The sequence below is a fragment of the Choloepus didactylus genome, chromosome 3 (assembly GCF_015220235.1).
Source record: "Choloepus didactylus isolate mChoDid1 chromosome 3, mChoDid1.pri, whole genome shotgun sequence".
In the NCBI taxonomy this organism is placed as follows: domain Eukaryota; kingdom Metazoa; phylum Chordata; class Mammalia; order Pilosa; family Megalonychidae; genus Choloepus; species Choloepus didactylus.
In genome coordinates this window covers 103344424-103351885 of record NC_051309.1, presented here as the reverse complement: position 1 = coordinate 103351885, position 7462 = coordinate 103344424, and the positions used below count along the sequence as shown (strand labels likewise).

At 37.0% G+C, this 7462-nt stretch overlaps 1 non-coding gene across 1 annotated transcript; it reads left to right on the top strand.

The window, feature by feature from the left end:
• Positions 1–3682: 3682 nt before the first annotated feature.
• Positions 3683–3788, top strand: LOC119530683. The gene has a single exon (XR_005216078.1). It is a non-coding gene; the product is annotated as a U6 spliceosomal RNA (small nuclear RNA).
• The last annotated feature ends 3674 nt before the right edge of the window (positions 3789–7462 follow it).

Genomic DNA, 7462 nt, shown 5'->3' with positions numbered 1-7462 from the left:
AAAGAAAGTCTCAAATCAATAATCAAGCTTCCATATCAAGAGAATAGAAAATGAGGGGCAAAATGAACCAAAAGTAAGCAGAAAAAGGAAAAAGAAATAATGCAGATAAAAGTAGGAAACCAAAGAGTTTAAAAACAGAAAAGCAAAAGATAATACCAAAGGAGCAAAACAACTTGTCTGGAAAGGTCTGACAAACAAGAGAGAAAACACATATTATCAATATTAGGAATGAAAGAAGGGATATCATTACACACCCTGCAGATATTAAATGGATAATGAAGGAATACTATGAAAAATTGTACCTATATAATTTCAACAGCTTAGGTGAAATGGATGAATTTCTTGCCAACTAGAAACTACAAAACTTGTACAATGTGTAATAAATAATCTAAACAATACTATAAGTATTAAAGAAATTGAATTTGTAATTAAAGACTTGCTAAAAATTAAATCTCCAGATCCAGGTAGTTTCACTAGATAAAAGTATGAGAAAAATAAAGGAAAATTAACACCAATTCTATGTAACTGCTTACACAGAATAAAAGAGGATGGAATGCTTCCCAACTCATTTTACGTGTCTAATGTTACCCTAATATAAAAAAACAAAGATTGAAAAAATTGCATACAAATATCTTTCATGAATATAGATGCAAAAACAGCCAAAAAAAGTCAGCAAATTACATCCAGTAATACATAAAATCAATTATAAATCAAGAACAAATGTAGTTCATATCTAGGATTTTTGCTGCAATATGAAAAATCAATCAGTGTAATCCATCTAACAGGCTAAAGAAAACAATTACATGACCATATCATTGGAAAAATAATTTGAAAAAATTGAACATCTATTTATGATAAAAATTCTCAGTGAGCTAAATGTATTGGGGAATTTCCTCTACTTGATAAAGAGCATCTTCAGAAAAATCTACAGTTAACAATGGTGAAAGACTGAATGCATGCTCTTTCAGATTGCAAATAAGGCAAGGATGTCCTCTTTTACCGTTCTTATCCAACATCATACTGGAAGTCCTAGCAGCACAATAAAAGGAGAAATAAATGCAAAAGACTTGAAGACTTGAAAGAAAAATTAAAACTGCCCCTATTAAGAGATGACATAATTGTCTACTTAGTGTCAAAAAAAAATCTGCACCAGACAATGACAAACAGACAAGGGAGACTTTACTCAAAACTATATAGGAAAAAGAAGAGGCAAGAAAGCTATTATGAGGAAGAGAAAGAGAGAGAAAGGGAGGGAAGGAGAGAGAGAAACTGGAGGGAGGGCTATCACAACAGGGAAAGAGAAACTGTGTTCAATTCTTCTGAAACAGAGGGCAGAAAGTTTTTAAGAACTGGGATGAGCTAATGGAAAAAGCCTGGAGGGGGAGGTGAGGCAGTGTTGCATGTCCCTTATGTGGAATTATCTCCTGAGTTTATTGTAGAGGCCAGGTGGAAAATGTTCTATCTGGGTTCTGTAAGGGCCAAAGTGAAAGAGGTCAGGGGCCTAAAGACAAGGAGAAGCTTGTCTAAAATTTGCTCACACTAAGAATTTAAGGCAGTCTTTTTCAGTAACACAATGGGTGGGGAATCCCTTAACCTATGCTGTTTTCCAAGATTACAGGATTCAGGCAAATGTCAACACAGTCACTAGAAAATTCTAAGGATTCTACAAAAATAATTACTAGAATTAGCAAGTAAGTTTAGCAAGACTTCAGGATACATGATCAACACACACAGACACACACACACACACAAAATCATATTTCTATATACAGCAATGAACTTTAGGAAACAAATTTTAAAACATGATACCATTTATAAGCATTCCAAAAATGAGATACTAAGGCGCAAATATAACAAATCATACTCAGGATCTATTTGCTTAAAATAACTCAAGGGTGATAAAAAAATAAAAAAAATAATAAAACTTTTAAATAAATGGCAAGATGTATCATGTTCATGGATTGGTAAAATCAACATAGGAAAGATGTCAATTTGTCCCCAAATTGACTTACAGATTTAATGCAAATACTATCAAAATACAAGCAAGTTTTATAAACAAGTTTATTCTATAATTTATATAGAAAGGCCAAAGAATGAAATAGCTTAAACAATTTTGATAAAGAAGGAAAGAATTTTGGAATAGAAGGAAGAATCTTTCTTCCAGATTTTAAGACTTACTACATATATTATACAGGGTTCTCTAGGGAAACAGATGCAAATATTATGAGATTTTTTTATAGCGATTAACTCATGCAACTGTGGGGATGGGCAAGTACAAATTCCATAGGGCAGAATACAAGTCTCGAACTCCAGTAAAGGTTTTTGATGAATACCCCAGAAGAAGCTGGCTGGCTGAAGCAAACATGGAAATTCTTCCTTCTGTTCCAGGTTTAACTGATGCTCGGCTTCTGGTTCCTGTGGCTTTTTCCCTGTGTGTTTCTGAACTTCATTCCATCTATAAAGGACTCCGTATTAGGATTGAAATCCATACTGATTTGGCTGGGCCACACCCTAACGGAAGTAACCTTATCAAAAGATTATACTTACTATGGGTTCACATCCATAGGAATGGATTAGATTTAAGAATACGTGTGGAGTTTTTTGGCTACATACAGCTTCAAACCACCACACTAGATTACTAGACTAATCAAGACAGTGTGGGATTCGCAGAAGGATAGACACATAGATCTCTAGAACAGAACAGAGAATCCAGGAAAAGATCCATACAAATGCACCCAACTAATTTTCAACACAGGTGCAAAAGCAATTCAATGGGAAAAGGATAGTCTTTTCAACAAATTGTCCTTGTGTTAGTCAGAATTCTAAAAATGAATCCAATGACTCTTGCCATTGTATAATCTCCTCCTCTGTGAGGTTGGGTAGAACCTGGGAATATGATGTGATATCTCTCTTGCTATTATGTTATTTTACATGGCAAAAGAGATTTTGCAGTTTACATTGAGTTATTAAAAAAGAGATTATATGGGTGGGCCAAATCTAATAATATGAGCACTAAAATCAGATTTCTCCTTTGGGTAGCAAAGGAAGAAGTCAGAGAGATTGAAAAGTTTATTGGTGGCTTGAAGATGGTGGGGGCCACAAGAGAAGATATGCAAACAGCATTAAGGAGCTGAGAGAGATCCCTGGAAGACAGCCAGGAAGGAAATGACAAGGAACTGAACTCTATCAATAATCTGAATAAGGATGGGGAGAATTTTTTCCAAGAGCCTCCAGATAAGAGGCCAGCATAGCAAACACCTTCATTTCAATGGAGAGCTCAGTCAAGTCCATCCAGACTCTGAATTGCAGAACTGCACAATAGTACATGGGTGATTTTTAACTACTAAATTTGTGGCAATTTGTTATACAGCAATAGAAAATGAATGCAGTGCTAGAACAATTGAAAAACCATAGGCAAAAAGATATGACCCTCAAGCTAAACTTCACACCTTATATAAAAACTAATTCAAAATGGACCAGAGATTTAAATGTAAGATATAAAACTATTGCACTTTTAGAATATAAGGGAAAATCTTTGGGACCTAAGACTAGGCAATGAGTTCTTAAACTCAACATCAAAAGAACAATCAACAAAAGCAAAAATTGGTAAATTAGATCTCATCAAAATTAAAAACTTTCTCTCTGCAAAAAGAATGTGAAGTAGATAAAAAGAAAAGCCACAGTGCCACTTTGGAAGCACATATACAAAAATTGGAATGATACAAAGGAGATTATCATGGCCCCTGCACCAGGATGACATGCAAATTCATAAAGCATTTCATATTCTTTTTCCATTTACAATAGAAACTAAAAGAACCAAATATCTAGGAACAAATTTAACCAAGGATGTAAAGGACCTGTGTGCCGGTTTGAATGTATTGTGTCCCCCAAATGCCATTATCTTTGTGGTCTTGTGTGGGGCAGACCCTTGGGTGCTGGTTGGATTTGCTTGGAGTGTGCCCCACCCAGCTGTCGGTGATAATTTTGATGAGATGTTCCCATGGAGGCATGGCCCCACCCATTCGGGGTGGGCCTTGATCCGTGGAGCTATATAAATGAGCTGACTCAAAGAGGAAAGAGAGTGCAGCTGGGAGTGATGTTTTGAAGAGGCGCAAGCTTGCTAGAGAGGAACGTCCTGGGAGAAAGCCGTTTTAAGGCCGGAGCTTTGGAGCAGATGCCAGCTGCCTTCCTAGCTAACAGAGGTTTTCCGGAGGCCATTGGCCATCCTCTGGTGAGGGTACCCGATTGCTGATGTGTTACCTTGGACGCTTTGTGGCCTTAAGACTGTAACTGTGTAATGAAATAAACCCCAGTTTTATAAAAGCCTATCCATCTCTGGTGTTTTGCATTCTGCAGCATTAGCAAACTAGGACAACCTGTATTCCAAAAACTATAAAAATTGTAAAAGAAATCAAAGAAGACCTAAATAAATGGAAGCACATTACATGTTCAAGGATTGGAAGGCTAAATGTTGTTAAGATGTCAACTCTAACCAAATTGATCTACAATTGCAATAGCAATCAAAATTCTACCAGCCCACTTTGCAGAAATGGTAAAACCAATTACCAAATATATTTGGAAGGGTAGGGGGCCTTGAATAACCAAAAACATATTGAAAAAGAAGAATGAAGGACTCATGCTTCTTGAATTTAAAGCTTATTACAAAGCTACTGTGGTGAAAACAGTATAGGGCAGGCAAAAGATAGGCTTATTGATCAATGACATTGAATTGAGAGTTCAGAAACAGACCCCCAGATCTATAATCAATAGATATTTTAAAAGGATCCCAAGTCCACTGAACTGGAACTGAACAGTCTCTTCCACAACTGGTGATGGGAGAACTGGATATCCATATCCAAAAGAATGAAAGAGGACCGTCATATCACACCCTATACAAAAATTAACTCAAAATGGATCAAAGGCCTAAATATAAGAGCTGGTACAATAAAACTCCTAGAAGAAAATAAAGGGAAGCATCTAATAGTCAGGGTTCTCTAGGGAAACAGAACCAACAGGAGATATCTGTAAATATGAGCTTCTATAAAAGTGTCTCATGCAACTGTGAAGATCAATGGGTCCAAATTCTGTAGGGCAGGATGCATGAATCCAAATTCTGTCAGGAACTCTAATAAAGGTCTTTGATGAACTCCCCAGGAGATTAAATCCAACTGATTAGATTCATCACAGAAAAATAGTCCCTTAGTTGGTTGTAGATGTAATAAGCCACAGATGCAGTCAACTGACTGATGATTTAATAAACTAGCTGTGCTGGTTTGAATGTATGATGTCCCCCAGAAAAAGCCATATTCTTTGATGAAATCTTGTGGGGCAGACAGAATAGTGGGGATTAAGTTGGAACGTTTGAATTAGGTTGTTTGCATAGAGATGCGCCCCACCCAACTGTAGATGATAACTGATGGGATATTCCATGGAGGCGTGGCCCCGCCCATTCGGGGTGGGCCTTGATCAGTGGAGCCATATAAATGAGCTGGCTCAAGGAGAGGAAACTGGGTGCAGCTGTGAGTGACATTCTGAAGAGGAGCAAGCTTGCTAGAGAGGAGTGTCCTGGGAGAAAGCCATTTTGAAACCAGAACTTTGGAGCAGACGCCAGCCACGTGCCTTCCCAGCTAACAGAGGTTTTCCGGACGCCATTGGCCATCTCCAGTGAAGGTACCAGATTACTGATGTGTTATCTTGGACACTTTATGGACTTAAGATTGTAACTGTGTAGCTAAATAAACCCCCTTTTTATAAAAGCCAATCCATCTCTGGTGTTTTGCATTCAGCAGCATTAGCAAACTAGAACACTAGCCTTCTGGTTTATTAACCAGCCATGAAATATCCTTGCATTAACAGACCAGTGCTTGCTTGACCAGACAACTGGGCACCATCACCTGGCCAAGTCGACACATGAACCTAACCATCACAGAAGCATCTTCATGATCTTGTGGCAGGCAGAAGTTACTTAGACTTGACAACCAATGCACAAAGAATGAAAAAACAAATAGGACCTCCTCAAAATGGAATACTTCTGTGCATCAAAAGACTTTGTCAGAGGTGAAAAGGCAGCCTACTCAATGGGAGAAAATATTTGGAAACAAGTGTTTAATATCCAGACTATATAAAGAACTCTTACAACTCAACAATAAAAAGACAGAAATCCAATAAAAAATGAACAAAAGACTTGAATAGACATTTTTCCAAAGAGGAAATCCAAATGGCCAAAAAGCACATGAAAAGATGCTCAACATCACCAGTCATCAGGGAAATGCAAATCAAAACCAAACTGAGATATCATTTCACACCTACTAGAATGCCACTATTAAACAAATAGGAAGGTACAAGTGTTGGATAGGATGTGGATAAACATGAACACTTATTCACTGTTGGTGGGAAAGTGCCTTCCACTGTGGAAGACAGTTTGGCATTTCCTCAGGAAGCTAAGTATACAACTACCATATGAACTGGCAATCTCACTACTAGGTATATACTCAGAAGAACTGAAAGCAAGGACTTGAATAGACATTTGCACACCAGTGTTCATAGCAGCATTATTCACAATTGCCAAAAAGATAGAAACAACCCAAGCATCCATCAACTGATGAATGGATACACAAAATGTGAAATATATGTATGATGGAATATTCTGAAGCATGCAACAACATGGATGAAACTTGACATTCAGTTGCGTGAAATAAGTTAGACACAAAAGGACAAATATTGCAGGATCTCACTAAAAAGAATTATAGTAAGTAAACTCATAGAGTTAAAATCTAGAAAATAGTTCACAAGGAGATAGAATGATGGTAGAGAATGGGAAGCAGATGCTTAATGTGTGCAGAAAGTCTAACTAGGTTGAATTAAAATGTTTGGAAATGGATAAAAGTGATGGTAGCACCTTATCATGAGTATAATTAAGCAGTGAATTATGTGTCAAATTGTGGTTGAAAGGGGAAGTTTAGAGTTATGTATGTCACTAGAAGGAAAGCTAGAGGACAAAACATGGGGCTGTATAACACAGTGAACCCTATGCTGGATAATGATTGTGATTAATAGTACAAATATAAAAATGTTCTCCCATGAACAAGAACAAATGTGCAATACTATTAGGAGTTAATAATAAAGTGCTACATGGGGGAATGCACCTTTTGCAATCTATGGACCAAAGTTAACAGTAATATTTTAATATTCTTTCATCAACAGTAATAAATGTACCACACCGACACTAAGGGTACAGAGGAGGGCATTATGGGTGTGGGATGTTTTAGGGTATTTTTTGAAGTAATGAAAATGTTCTAAAATTGATTATGGGGATGAATGTACAACTATGTGATGATACTATGAACCACTGATTGTGTATTTATTTACCTGCCCAGAGAGCACATACCAGCTTACAACATTGTTAGTCAAATAAAAGAGTTTCTAACTCCCTTCCTTCCTTCTTTCCCTACCACACCCCTGT